Source organism: Populus alba, chromosome 11 (assembly GCF_005239225.2).
Source record: "Populus alba chromosome 11, ASM523922v2, whole genome shotgun sequence".
NCBI lineage: Eukaryota > Viridiplantae > Streptophyta > Magnoliopsida > Malpighiales > Salicaceae > Populus > Populus alba.
The window spans coordinates 21787341-21802934 of record NC_133294.1 but is presented as its reverse complement, the minus strand read 5'-3'; the positions used below and the strand labels follow the sequence as shown (position 1 = coordinate 21802934).

Below are 15594 nucleotides of genomic sequence, written 5' to 3'. Positions count from 1 at the left end.
GGATGCTTAATTCAAGATTTTAGTATTTTATTAGGATTTTCATTACTTAGGTGCCCTATTCTCCAAGCTTTTCAAATATTCAACAATGCTGCCTAATAGTTTGACTTCTGAATTTTCTGAAACTGTTGAAATGTCACAGTACAGAGCAGAAAGAAACAAAACCTTATGTGGAAGGTTTGAAAAAAATGGTATGCAAATGGAATGTCATGCCTCCAAAATCTTGAAATAGGTTACAGTAAATAGCTTAAGAAATTTCTCTATCCTTTGTAGACTCAAGAATTTTTTTCTCCTTTTATAGTAGTTCATCCTGTCATGCATTCAACATTTGTTTTTTCTTATGTTAAATCAAATGTTAGTATTGTGCAGATTAGCCTCCCATAATTTTTTTATACATATATTTCCCAACTAACGAGTAGAATATCAATAATATGATCATATGTAATTCTGATATGTATATTTTTTTTACACCATTTAATATGATATCTTTGATATACATGTTTTGTTTGGTACTTAACTTATATAACCGTTTTCACTTATTATAAAATATATATTAACATATATTATAATTATTATTTCTCATTAAGTGTTTGGACTCATCTCTTCATTTATATTATTTCAGGATTTTAGTTCAGTTTCAGTAACAAGATATTTTAACCGTGTTATTTTTGTTTCTTGAGTTGATATGTCTTGTTTGTTCCTTAAGATCATTAATTTATTTTATATTTGTTATTCATAAATACTCAGAATAATTTTAATTATAATTTAAATTGATTTTGAATTATTTATGAAAAAGTTGAATTTTAATTTATTTATTGAATTCTTTATCTTTGGATATTTTATTTTATGTTGTGCTATTTTATGATATCTAATGTATAAGTTCTGAGGCTTAGTAGGTAAGGCACATTGAAGTGCCATGTTTGCGTTGCCGGTCACGGGCCAATAAATTGGGTTGTGACAATCCAATAAGAATTCATTGATTTTGATTGGCCACAAAATGGTAGATTGGCTGAATATGATACAAAGTTTGGCAGAAGGGTTCTGTGAAACAAGTAATAAAAGAAATACTGCTTTCTGTAGACCAATAACCTGTAGAAAATTTCACTATGAGTTCTTAGACTTTTGTTAGTCAAGAAAAAAATAAAATTCTTAGCAGCCTCTGTCATTTTACTTTTCCAAGTTAGATGAATTTATTCTCTACTCAACAAATGAAAGGTCAAGAAGCCTCTATATTTCAACCTTTTTAATTTGTTTTGTAATCCATATTCTGTCACACATTTCACATAGTAGATAACAGGATTTTCTTGCACGAATTTGTTATTGCAAGGGGAGTTGCAGTAGACATCATGAAATCATGCTAATTCTAGAGAGTACATTTACCATCGCCCCTTTTAATTTAGATACATGATGGACACTCTTTCCATGAGAAATAAGAGTAGAACAGCTCCAATGTTAGTGCTGTTTATCATTTTTAGTTCCCAATGGCTGGAACAACTTACAGGCATGGTTTCTCAGGGTTTGCAGCTAAGATCACAGAGGCTCAAACACAAAAAATTGCGGGTACTTAGTATTAAAGTGATTTATTCCTCATTTATAGCTAATAATTACTAACAGAATAAATGGAATGGTGCATTATATGCTCAAATCTTTTCTAGCAATTGTCATTACATTGACTGCTCTTGACGCTTCAGAGCTACCTGGAGTTGTTCATGTCACACGCAGTCAGCTTCATGTGGTGCAAACAACTAGAAGTTGGGACTACCTTGGCCTCTCTACTCAGTCACCCTCTAATCTTCTACATAAAGCTAACGAGGGTGAGGGAATCATCATTGGTATCTTGGACACAGGTATTTATCTGGGACACGTAAATGTGTGCAAGCAACGAAGTTTTAACAGTCTTGAAATGCTAACAGGAATATGGCCAGAGTCAAAAGTATTTGATGATGAAGGGTTTGGACCAATTCCGGCCCGCTGGAAGGGTCATTGTGAATCAGGACAGCTATTTAATGGCACAACAGATTGTAACAAGAAACTAATAGGAGCAAAGTGGTTTATTGATGGTTTTCAAGTCGAAAACATAAGGCCATTCAACACCACTGAAAACCCTCATTATCTATCCCCTAGAGATGTTAATGGACATGGGACACATGTATCTTCCATTGCTGCTGGCTCTTTTGTGAGGAATGCAAGCTACAAGGGATTTGGAAAAGGTGTTGTAAGCGGTGCAGCACCTCGGGCTCACATAGCTATGTATAAGGTTGGGTGGAATGTGGGGGGCTCAGGAAATGTCTCGTCTGCTGATATATCGAGAGCTTTTGATGAAGCAATCCATGATGGAGTTGACTTACTGTAACCGGACCTTCTGCTCAGACAGAACAGAACACAGCACCCTGGATTATAACTGTGGCAGCTACTACCACTGATCGGTCCTTTCCAACACCCCTAACACTTCGGAATAACATAACCATACAAGTACGTTTTATGATGTGTTGCAGCTAGTATACTTCGATAGTATGATCTTCAGATCATTCGATATGTGTGATTAGTGTGTAGAAAATTTCAGAGGCAAATTATAAGCTCTTTGGGAATTCTGGTAGGGTCAAGCCATAGTTTCTGGGGAGGAAGTTGGTTTTACTGGTGTGGTATATCCTGAGAATCCTCTCATCAACAGCTGGGTAAGTCAGGGACTGAACCCTCTATTATCCTCTTCTATTCTACTTTGATTATTGTTATGTGATGTGATGCATCAGTGTTTACCATGGACCATGTCGATTATTCTTCAATGCATCATGAACAAATTTCTAGGAATCAAAACAAGTCTCTAACAATTCAAACTTCTCATTGACAGTCTCTGCGAGTCCCTTTCATTTAATAACACTCCAGTGGATGGAAAGGTGGTTCATTGCTTCACAACAGTTGCTGCACCAACTGTTATCACAAATTCTGCATTGCTGTGAAAGCAGCTGAGGGTGTGGGGGTGATTGTTGCTAGAAATCCAAGTGATACGTATACATTAGCCACAGGCGACAATGACTTTCCATGTGTTGTCGTGGACTATGAGCTCGGTACCCTGATGTTGTTCTACATTCGTTCCACCAGGTATTAGAATCGTCTACAGTGGTATTGATATCACCAAATTCACATAAGATTGGGCATTTCTAACTTGTTTGGCCTCGCAGAACTCCTGTAGTAAAAATAAGTCCCTCTAAAACACTTATGGGGAGCCCTGTGGCAACCAAGGTAGCCTACTTTTCTCGCAGAGGACCTAATTCCATTGCTCCTGCCATTTTGAAGGCGTGAACTGTTTTCTTTTTATCTTGGTATCAAGAGCATACGATCCTGGTGAGTCGAACTAAATCTAGACATTAATGGGTGGAATTTATGTTAATCAATGCCTCTATGATACTACAGCTAGATATAGCAGCACCTGGTGTAAGTATATTGGCTGCTACTTCTGCTGTTGCAGGCCCTCTCGAGGATGGAGGTTTTTTTTCCATGCTTTCTGGAACATCATTTGCCACTCCCTCATGTGTCAGGCATCGTGGCACTTCTCAAAGTAATCATTCAAAACTGGTCTCCAGCTGCTATTTAGATCAGCAATTGTCACAACTGGTACACTCCATAGGCCACTTTTATAACAGAAACACCCTGTTAGTTACAATGTTACATAACCAAAGTTGATTTTTGCAATTTCTGGTTCATTGTATATGGGCTAATTGCAAGTCATGATTCTTCTTTACAGCATGGAAGACTAAATCCTCCTGGGAGCCTATATTTTTCTCGGGCTCCACTGGGAAGCTGGCAGATCCATTTTGACTTTGGAGGTGGCTTGGCGAACCCAAACAAAGCAGCAGAAACCTGTTCTTTGTTTATGACATGGCACAGATGACTACAGACATTACCTCTGTGCTGTGGGTTATCAATAACTCATCTCTCTTGTTGTAGGAAAAGTAACAAACTTGTCCAAGTACCAATGGTGGGGATAATAAAACCCTCTATTTTGGATCTGAATCTACCTTCCATTACCATTCCAAACCTGAGCAAGCCAGTGGTCCTGACAAGAACTGTAAAAAACGTTGGTCCTGTCAACTCCATATACAAATCCTTGATTGACCCTCCTTTTGGTATTTCTATCTGTCAGACCTAAATATTTGGCTTTCAACTCCACCATCAAGGCAAACCTCCTTCAAGGTTATTGTCTCCAGCAACCACAGAGTGAACACCGGGTACTTTTTTGGAAGCTTGACCTGGACTGATGGTGTACATGCTGTGACAAGTCCCATATCTGTAAGAACACAGATTATACAAACCATCTAGGTGGTGGCCCAATGGTAAGAGCTTGGGATCAAGAGATTTGCTCCCTCTGTGGTCTCAGGTTCGAGCCCTAGGTTGCTCATATGATGACCACTGGAGGCTTACATGGTCGTTAATTTCAGGGCCCGTGGGATTAGTCGAGGTACACTCAAACTGGCCTGGACACCTACGTTAAAAAAAAAAAAAAAAAAAAGAACACAGATTATACAGTCCTACACGGATGATAACTGAAGAACTAGCCTTCCAAGGAAAGAATTCTACAGGTTTTATGGCATTATCCTTTAAACAATATGGTGTTTTTCTTTTTTTACCACAAGCACACAAACTTATTCAAATATATAATTTGTTCATCTAATTCTCTGTTGCTAGATTTTTTCAGTCTACTTTCAGCTTTAGTCCTCTTCAGCTTTATTTGTTGATCTGTGCGTAATACCACAAGCTTCTTCAGAATGCTTCAACAACAGCACTGATAATTAAAATGTGGGATGCTATGAACTAGGGGTGTTCACGGTCCGGTTCGGTTCGGTTTTAACATAAAAATTCAACCGAACCGGAAAATACCATTTCTTGTTAATATAACCCGAAACCGAACCGAAAAACCGGTTCAAACCGAACCGGTTTTTTGTTCGGTTCGGGTCGGTTTTTTTAGCCTTAGAAACCAGAAAAACCGAAACTAATTAAATAAAAGAAAACTTGGCTGAATCACAATCACTGCCCCTCCTTGCTTGTTCTCTTTAAAAAAGCCTAGCCAGATGGTTCATTTTCGGCTACACGCCGACGTTTTATTCTTCATCGTTGTTGTTCTTTTCCCTTTACTTTTCTCCGGCATTCGTTCAATACCGTCGAGGGAGGGGAATAGCTGTGCAGTTGAAGTGCTCAACGGGTATCGATTCGCTGAAGCGCCGGAGTATCGTAACGGGAGAGACTGTCCTGTTTTAACAACAATGCCGGTTAGTCTCGCTCCTTCGAGCCTTCTTTAGTTCACATAGCCATGACTCTTGATTCTGAGTATCTACGAGGCTCAATCGCTGGAAGGGGGAAAAGAGAAGTGGGAGGATGAGTGGGCTGGTTTTGGGGAAAAGAGAAGGGGGAGAGTGAATGGGTGGAAAGTTTTGGGAAAAGGGAAGGGGGAAGAGTGAGTGGGGTGGAAAGGAAAGTGGAAAGGTTTTGGGGAAAAGGGAAGGGTATTTATTATTTAGGTTTTTTGATGTTTTTTTTAATATATTTTTAGATTTAATTAAACCGGTTCGGTTTTGGTCCGGTTCAATCGGTTTAAGTTTTTTTAAACCGGAACCGAACCGGACCGGGTGATTTTTTTAAAATTTTTAATCGGTTTATTCGGTTTTTTCTATCGGTTCGGTTTTTTTCGGTTAATTTTTTTCTCGGTTTTCTCGGTTTTAATCGGTTGGTCGGTTTTTTTGAACACCCCTACTATGAACAGCCTAAATAAAAGGATGGATTTCAAATGTTCCTTTATTTTATGACAGATGACTACTCAAGTGAGTCAGTGACCTCCGAGTCTGTGAATATGACAATTTGTTTCTTAATAGGCAAGACAAGCAACATTATGCAATGTAAAGTCGTATACGATAAATGCGATTCTCAAATCATAGATGGCATCTGCAATTTCTTTAAAGATAATAGTTTAAAAATAAATAAATACTAGTCTCAATCTCAATGTCAAATTTGAAAAATCCTTCCATAATCACAAGAAAAATCATGAATGGCTGCCCTCTCAACTCTGCATGCTAAGTCTCGTTTGACCCTCCATTTTGCATAACTTTAGTTGCTACACCTAAGATACTGGTCTCAACCCTACGACCATAAGAAAAATCTTCTACTATCTCTAAAAGTCAGAGACGTTATAGTATTCCCGAATGAAAAATGCTAGATTTCATGCTCAATAGTCACTGTGGTGTCAAGTTGGACCAAACTTGACAGCGGAAATTACCCTGCTACTAGCAGACATTATAATCCTTTATTATTATCTTTTTTTTACAAGGAATGATCGATAACCATAGTCTAATGCCAGTCCTTTTTATTCCAGAGGTAACAATTAATGGTTTGCAACATTTCACTAGCACTACCTCTGGCAACAATGGGAATCAAGAAAAGCAAAAAAGCAAATTGGAGATAGTGGGTGGGAATTGATTCTGAGCTTTAACCACAACTACACCTAGCATATATAATAACAGTTCTGAGCAACACACCATCGAACCTACAAGAGATAGATTTAAGAGAAGTGTGCCATCAATTTAGTTGTAGCCACTAGCCATGTCTGCCATGGAGTCTCAACTTGCTGACGATGAACTAGCTGCATCTTGGGGGGCTGATATATCAGATGGCTTCATCCCTCTCATTGACATGGAGGAACTTCAAGGTCCTCGCCGCCCTGAGATTGTCCAACAAATTGGCCATGCATGCCAACACTATAGTTTCTTTCTGGTACTGTTTTCTTTTGGTAGTGATCTATAAATTTTGCATGTATGGGTAGTAATCTCGAATTTCTATTGTATAATGATTGTACTTCTTAACGTTAATTAGTGTTTGATCTTTATTAAATTAATTGTAAATTTTTGAACATGATTAAATTGATTGTTGTTAAAAATTGTAGTAGTAATAATTAGCAGCAAGCTGCATGCATATAATAATAATAATAGTAATTAGAAGCATAAAAACACGTTCACTTGCTGGATCGGACTACTGGGTTTAATAATATTGTCTTAAAGTATTGTTTATGTCAAAATAATCCCTGAACTATAATATTTTATCATGCACTCCCTTAAACTCTTAAGAGGAAAATTTTGACTCGCCACCATTTTACATATTCCGGCCATCCAAAATCTCCACTTTCACCTATGAAATCATGTCCTCAACATTTAAACATCACTTTAAGTTCCAATCATGATCATTCAACTTGACGTTTTAAAACACAAACCAAAATTTGATTTTTAAATCTAGAGTTTTTAGGAGTTTAATTTACTCGAGTTTTGACATAGTTTTTAAGGGTTAAATAACGTTTAGGTAAGTAATTTTGGAATTAAAAAATGTTAGAAAAATGTAACAAGAATGGTAGGATGTGAAGAAATTTGTCCAGAAATTGCTAAATATTATCATTGTAGAAGTGTTGTTAAATATTATTCTCCCCCCAAAGAAAAATAAAGAGCTATTAACAAAAATAATTTCTCTTTTTTTATTTAAAATCATATCATAGTTTTTAAATCTGACCTGAAATATAATTCAAGTCACATTAATTTTAAAAAAGTATTTAAAAATCCAATATAATATTATTTAAAATAAATTTAAAAAACAATGGATTTTTAATTGGATCGATTAAGGTGAAATTTAATTTTTCATCCTATCAATTGTGAAACCTAACTTGGACTAGGTTTCAGGTCGAGCCTCCAAATATGTTTGAGTTTCATAACCATGATTAAAAGTTGTTTGTTTAGATTAAAGTCTCTTTTGTTGTAGGGTTACTATAAATTTTATTGGTAATTGTATATGCTAAGAATCTTGTTCTAACATGTCATGCTGCGTCAGGTGAAGAACCATGGAATTTCAGAGACGAATATGAACAATATATTGGGGACAACGAGCGAATTCTTCAAACTTCCAGAACAAGAAAAGTTGAAGTTCTGCACTAATGACCCTAACAAAAGCATCAAGCTTTTTATGGGTTTTAAAGATGAGATCCAAAATGTCTTTATAGCGAGGGAATCCTTAAGATTTAGGACTTACCCTTTTGAAGATTATGTGAATGAATGGCCTGCAAACCCTCCTTCATTGAGGTAAAATAAATATGGCTTATACTATATGATTATATATAGTATTTTCAATTTTTATTTCTTTATAAGGTGAAAATATTAGTAAAAGAAAATGAGAATAAATAAAATGGTACAAAGAGAATAAAATTTGTTTTTTCAATATTTTTAATTAGATCTCAATTTGAAATAATTTGGTTGTTGACAGGAAGGATGTTATGGAGTATTGTACAATTGTTAAAAGGGTGGAATTTGCACTTCTTGAGGCAATGTCTGAGAGCTTAGGATTGGAAAAAGATTATATAGACAAGATGTTATACAACCATGGACAAAAAATATCAATGAACTATTATCCAATTTGTCAAGAACAAGATCTAGAGTTTACTCGTGGAGTCAGACCTCATACAGACCCATCTATAATCACTATTCTGCTGCAAGACAATGTGCCTGGATATAAGGTTCTCAACAATTGCAAATGGGTGGACGTTGGTCATATCCCAAACACCTTGGTTGTTCATGTTGGAGACCTACTACAGGTGATTCACTTTATATATAAAGTAATGATGAACACACACACACATATATTAAGATACACATGAATCATCGTATCCATGAGACGTATAAATTGATCCTATTTTGAGATCATAATCATATATATTATTAGAGATTTTTATAGTCATAGTTTTTTTTTAATATTTAACATTATTCTATGATGAGTCCTAAAATCCAAGATACTTGGGAATAAGGTTGACGTGTTGGATAATTAGTTGATCTCCTAGTTCAAGCAATCTGATACATGCTCTATAGTTAAGATATATAGTGACATGATATGAAAAGCCTAGAGGGTTGATAATTAGTAGCATGTGATGTCTGGTAAGCTAAGTGATTGGTATCTATGATAGTAATAGGTGGTGTCTGGTAAACCAGGTGACTAGTAATTGTGGTAGTAGCAGGTGGTGCCTGCAAAAGGTCCTATTTGATGGACGTGGGGACTCTATAAGTCGGTAACTTTATAGAGAAAGAAAGTACAATAATATTCTATAAAGAGATGCTCTGAAAATATATATGCAATAGAGAATGAATGGATTATGAACATTTGATTTGAAGGATTTATGGTGTATTTATAACCCATGAATCTTATCCTTTTGTGGTGAGGTGGGGTTAAAGTGTAATTTTATCCTTATGATATTTTGAGTTGTATTGGATCAGTATGAAATACCGAGGAACTTTCGTGGGGTCCAAGAAAAATCCCTGGCTAGTGTTGGGTCCAGGCCCATTCAAGGTAAGAAATAGATCTAAACGCGCTGCCTCGACCCAAGCATATTAGGCTTAGGGTGTGCTTCCAATCTCGATCACATTGGGCTCAAGAGTGGAAGACCAAGCCCACTGGGGGTGTTGAGGTGCACATTCATGCTAGACATGACAGCATGCCCAGCAGGGTGTGAGCCTTGCATGGGCTCTGGTTTCTTGCCCGAGCCCAAGCTCTTTAGGTGTTAGGTAGCCTGAGTCCAATAAGTGTTTTTGTTGGGCCTATTTTTGGGGAATTTTATGAGTCCATTTTTTTATTTTCAATTTGAGGCCTCACATAAACCAAAAAAAAAATCAGAAAAAAGGGAAAAGAGAAAACACAAAAAAAAAATCAAAAAATATTGGAAGAAAATAAAAAAATTATATTAGTGAGAATATTATACTAGAACACTCAAGAAATGACAAAAGACTGGTTTAGGAAGATCAAATATACAAGATTAAAAACAATTTGACAGTGTATTTTTAACTAATGAAGGCTCTATTAGAAAAGAAAATTCAATTTGAGAAGGAAAATTCAAAATTAGATGCTTAAAGACTCAAATAGAATTTTTCAAGGTTTATTTAAATTTATTAAGGGATTAATTGAAAGAAAACAAAATTTTAAAAGACAATTTAGGTTTTAATTGGAATAAATTAAAGTTTGCGAGTCGAATTACAATTTTTAGGAGTTAATTTGGTCAAATTAAGGGCTTAATTACATAAATTTTAAAGTTTAATAGGCAATTAAAGACTTGATTGAAGAAATTCAAAATGAAGGACTAAACTGGAAAAGCCACGTGAATATAGGGGCTTAAATTTAACCAAATGCATAAATTCAGAACCAAGGATCAAAATGAAAAAAAATAGTCAATATAAAGGGTGATAATTAAGTTTGACAAGGGTTAAATTGCATACAATTAAAAGTTTTTATATCAATTAACGATGCATGTGCCATAATTGGAAGAACATGGACTAAATTGAAATTTTTCCATATCCCAAATTAAAATCTTTAAATTCTAGGGTTTAACTCATACGACTGTCTTTGTTCATTTTCTTCCTTGACAATTAACAATAATCAAATGAAAGAGGAACATCCCTTCTACAACTCTATTTTCATGAAATTAGATGTTTACATCCTAATTTTTCCATGAAAATCCCTAATATCTTATCCTTGATAAACCATTACTCAATTTTTAGATTTGGGGTTGATCAAGTTGGCACTTTTGAATGAATGAATGTGAAGCTAAAAACCTTCAAATTAAGTAAATATAGATTCGAATGAAAAGGGTCCCTATAACAAATTCAGGTGATCTTAGGCAACAAAGACATCAAAATTGCTTTGATGAAGCCTCGAAACTGGACAACTTAGTCAGCCCTAACAACGCAATTATCATGCAAAATACAATTTGATTTTCATATGTTCACATAAAAAAGGCTTTTCAATGGATATTTATCAAGGGTTCACAACACTCGTTTCAAGTTTAAAAGGTCAAAAATACACTCAAGACCTCCCAAAACCTTATAAATACCCCCCTCAAGATCAAGAAGGGGCTGGATAGAAAAGAGGGAAAGAAAAAACAAGATAAGAAAAGAAAAGAAAAAGAATAATATCAATAAGAAATAGAAAGGTAGAGGTCCAAGAGCAAAAACAAAAAGTTTTTTTAAGCTTTGTAAGCTTGTGAGAGGCAATTCTTTCCAAACAAAAAATCAAAAGAGAGTAATTATTCTAGATATACATTGTAGACCCAAAAGTAGGTCTTTTGTGGCATGCTTTTGTTGTTGTTGTTGTTGTTTTTTAGTTTTTTTTTTTTTTATGTTTATACTTACAAGCATAAAAAGGAGTTCTTAATGCTTAACAAGCAATGTTACATTCATCTCTTTATTACTTTGATTTATATTTATTGAAGTTATTTTAAAGTTTTCTTTATATTTTAATGTATCCAAGTTGCCATTTAAGTTCTCTTATTCATATATAAATGTTGTTTTAGCTTTGGTTTAGTTGAAGTTATGCATGTTAAAGTAAGGGTGTTTATCCTTAGTTTGTTGAGCTAGTTCATACATAAAAATAAGTTCATAAAATCAATTTTGAATCTATATTGCATGAATATGTAGGCTGTTTTAAGTTATTAGTTTCTAGATTTGGTATCTCATGCTTCATTTTAATTATTTGATTTTTTCTGTTAGTTTTTTTTTTATTGAAACATGTTTGTGCATGATATTATGACTTGTTGGAATAAAGAAAACATGCTTTAGATGCCAAAAATACCGATTTTTGGGCTTGGCAGCAGCTGCTTTATGGCTAGGTTTTGGTTGAGTTCTAGGCAATGTTCTTCATCTTCTTGAGAAAAACATTCTCTTAGTCCTTTGATTTGGATTAATTTCAACCTATTTCTTTGCACAAAATCCTTCTTTATGCATGATTAACCAATAATATAGTATTTATTTGCACGAATAACATGTTTAAAATGATTTTTAATCATAGGGTTTCAGTTTTGAACTGAAATCCATTTTTGTCAAATCATGATGATTTGATGAAAATTAAAGTGAATGAACCCTTAGCTTTTTATCCTTGAATGATTTGCAACCTTTATGTGCGTTTGATTTCATGAAATATGGTCTAGATTTGAGTTCATGTTGCTGGGTTTTGTTTCAGGTGTTCTTCATGTTCTTTTTTTTTTTCATTTTGTTTAAGAATTTTTTATTTTTTGTGTTTGTTTTTGTGTTTAATCTGTTAGGTTTAAACAATACTAATTACCTCAAGTTAGGTGTGTTAGAGGTGTTAATACCTTCCGTTTACACAATCAGTCTTTTTTTCCAGACTCTATCAGTTAGGATTTCTAGTGACCAAAATACTATGTAGCAAATTTTTTTTTTCTAGTTATAAAGAATAAGAGTACCTTGTCCTTTCCTCTGATATCATTCTTGACTATCTTGATTCAGGAGAATGATCATATTATGACACCGCACACATGTGACATATTAATTTTGAGGGTTTTTTTTGTCCTTTTTATTTGGATGCATCACTCTTATAAATGTCTATTATTAATGTTAAAATTAAATATACAAGCCAAAAGGGAATTGAAAAAAAAATCTTTATTTATTAATCAGAATGAATGAAAACACATATTTTTTTGTCAATATATACTCTAACTATATGCTTCTTCTTTTTCTTTATCAGGTAATTAGTAATTACCGTTACAAGAGTTTGCACCACCAAGTTTTTCTAAATTGTGAGAGAGAGCGTGTATCTGTTGCAAGCTACTGCTACCCATCATCCAATACCATAGTAGGGCCTGCTATGGAATTGATAGACAATGATCATCCAGCAATCTATAGAAATTTTACGTATACAGAATTTTATGAAGAAATGTGGCGAGCTGTAGTGCAGCATGCACCTGACAAGCGTTTGGACACCTTCAAGTCTTCTGTTGCCTGATCGTTCTTTCTGCTTTGTTCCTTCTTTTGAGTTGTTGATTTGGGATGTGATATAACAAGGGGGGAAATGGCTGTTTTTGGCTCTTTGCTATATTGTTTGGTGAAATGAAACACATAATAATAAGTTGGTGAATTTCAAAGTACAAGATTACTTACTCTTAGATCATTAAAAACCAAAAGCACATTATTTTTGAGTTTTTTTTTAATAAAATTTAAAGTTTAGATTACCTCATGTTAATCCCTTAATCTATAACTTGGAACTTTGATTTGGTAGATCTATGGGTTAAATTTTATAATTATGGTTTTTGGCAAGTGAAATTAGAAATTCTGACTAGAAAAAAAGAAAAAGACAGGTTATTAATTTTGGAGAAAAACTTGAATTAAAAGGAAAAAAAAAAAAACAATTTGTAGTCTAAGTTATAAAAAAAAGATGTAAAAGTACAGGGATCTTTTTATGTGATTCCTTATACTAAAGGGATTATGTAACTATGAGACTAATGGTGTGTTTGTGATTATAGTAGTGGTGGTGATTTAAAATATTTTTTGTTTAGAAATACATCAAGTTTTTTTTATATTTTTAAAAAAATTATTTTTGACATCAGCACATCAAAATAATCTGAAAAACAAAAAAAATTAATAAAAAAAATTAAAATTTGAGAGAACACAGTTTCAACGGCGTTCCCAAACATGCTTTAAGTGTGTATTTGTACCCTATTTTTTCTATCTATAACTAACAAATTTCTTAGGTAATCCTCCCAAGCTCTTTTTTTTTTTTTTCTCAAAATCTCTTTCCTCCATTAATAAATTAAGAGTTCTAAATAAAAGAAATAACCTTAACAATATTTATGATTAAAAAGATTGGAGTGATGGAGATAAATATAGAATGTATAAAAAGTATTTATTTGTAGAAACAAAGATAAAAATAGAAAATAAATCTATTTGGAATGGTTTTAAAGTGAATCTTTATGAATTTAAAACAGAAAAAAACAAAAAAATATATTTTCTTTATCTCAATTGACCTTATAATTTATTTTATTTTTGTCTTAAACGGTACCAAAATACTAACTAATAACCTAGCTTCTAACTTCTACTATTTTAACCAAATTCAAAGTAATTTATTAAGCATCTTTCATTTTCTGTACTTTTATATGAAAACTATTTTTATATATATATATATATATATATATATATATATATATAAATACATTTCTTAACGACTTAACATTGTCTTTACTAATGAAAACTATTATTCTCTTCTATTCTACTTTGATTATTGTTATGTGATGTGATGCATCAGTGTTTACCATGGACCATGTTGATTATTCTTCAATGCATCATGAACAAATTTCTAGGAATCAAAACAAGTCTCTAACAATTCAAACTTCTCATTGACAGTCTCTGCGAGTCCCTTTCATTTAATAACACTCCAGTGGATGGAAAGGTGGTTCTTTGCTTCACAACAGTTGCTGCACCAACTGTGATCACAAATTCTGAACTGCTGTGAAAGCAGCTGAGGGTATCAAGAGCATACGATCCTGGTGAGTCGAACTAAATCTAGACATTAATGGGTGGAATTTATGTTAATCAATGCTTCTATGATACTACAGCAAAGATATAGCAGCACCTGGTGTAAGTATATTGGCTGCTGCTGCTGCTGTTGCAGGCCCTCTCGAGGATGGAGGTTTTTCCATGCTTTCTGAAACATCATTTGCCAATCCCCATGTGTCAGGCATCGTGGCACTTCTCAAAGTAATTCATTCAAACTGGTCTCCAGCTGCTATTAGATCAGCAATTGTCACAACTGGTACACTTCATAGCCACTTTATAAACAGAACACCCTGTTAGTTACAATGTTACATGACCAAAGTTGATTGTTGCAATTTCTGGTTCATTGTATATGAGCTAATTGCAAGTCATGATTCTTCTTTACAGTATGGAAGACTAATCCTCTTGGGGAGCCTATATTTTCTCGGGGCTCCACTGGGAAGCTGGCAGATCCATTCGACTTTGGAGGTGGCTTGGTGAACCCAAACAAAGCTGCAGAACCTGTTCTTGTTTATGACATGGGCACAGATGACTACAGACATTACCTCTGTGCTGTGGGTTATAATAACTCATCTATCTCTCTTGTTGTAGGAAAAGTAACAACTTGTCCAAGTACCAAACCCTCTATTTTGGATCTGAATCTACCTTCCATTACCATTCCAAACCTGAGCAAGCCAGTGGTCCTCACAAGAACTGTCAAAAACGTTGGTCCTGTCAACTCCATATACAAATCCTTGATTGACCCTCCTTTTGTTCATCTAATTCTGTTGCTAGATGTTTTCAGTCTACTTTCAGCTTTAGTCCTCTTCAGCTTTATTTGTTGATCTGTGCGTAATACCACAAGCTTCTTCAGAATGCTTCAAAAACAGTACTGATAATTAAAATGTGGGATGCTATGAACAGACTAAATAAAAGGATGGATTTCAAATGTTCCTTTATTTTATGACAGATGACTACTCAAGTGACCTCCGAGTCTCTGGATATGACAATTTGTTTCTTAATAGGCAAAACAAGCAACATTATGCAATGTAAAGTCGTATACGATATATGCGATTCTCAAATCGTAGATGGCATCTGCAATTTCTTTAAAGATAATAGATTAAAAATAAATAAATACTAGTCTCAATCTCAATGTCAAATTTGCCATAATCACAAGAAAAATCATGAATGGCTGCCCTCTCAACTCTGCATGCTGAGTCTCGTTTGACCCTCCATTTTGCATAACTGTAGTTGCTACACCTAAGATACTGGT

The 15594-nt window shown here is 34.2% G+C and overlaps 1 pseudogene; it reads left to right on the top strand.

The window, feature by feature from the left end:
• The first annotated feature begins 1217 nt into the window (after window positions 1-1217).
• LOC118040836 (subtilisin-like protease SBT3.6) lies at window positions 1218-15294 on the top strand (annotated as a pseudogene).
• Window positions 15295-15594: the final 300 nt, after the last annotated feature.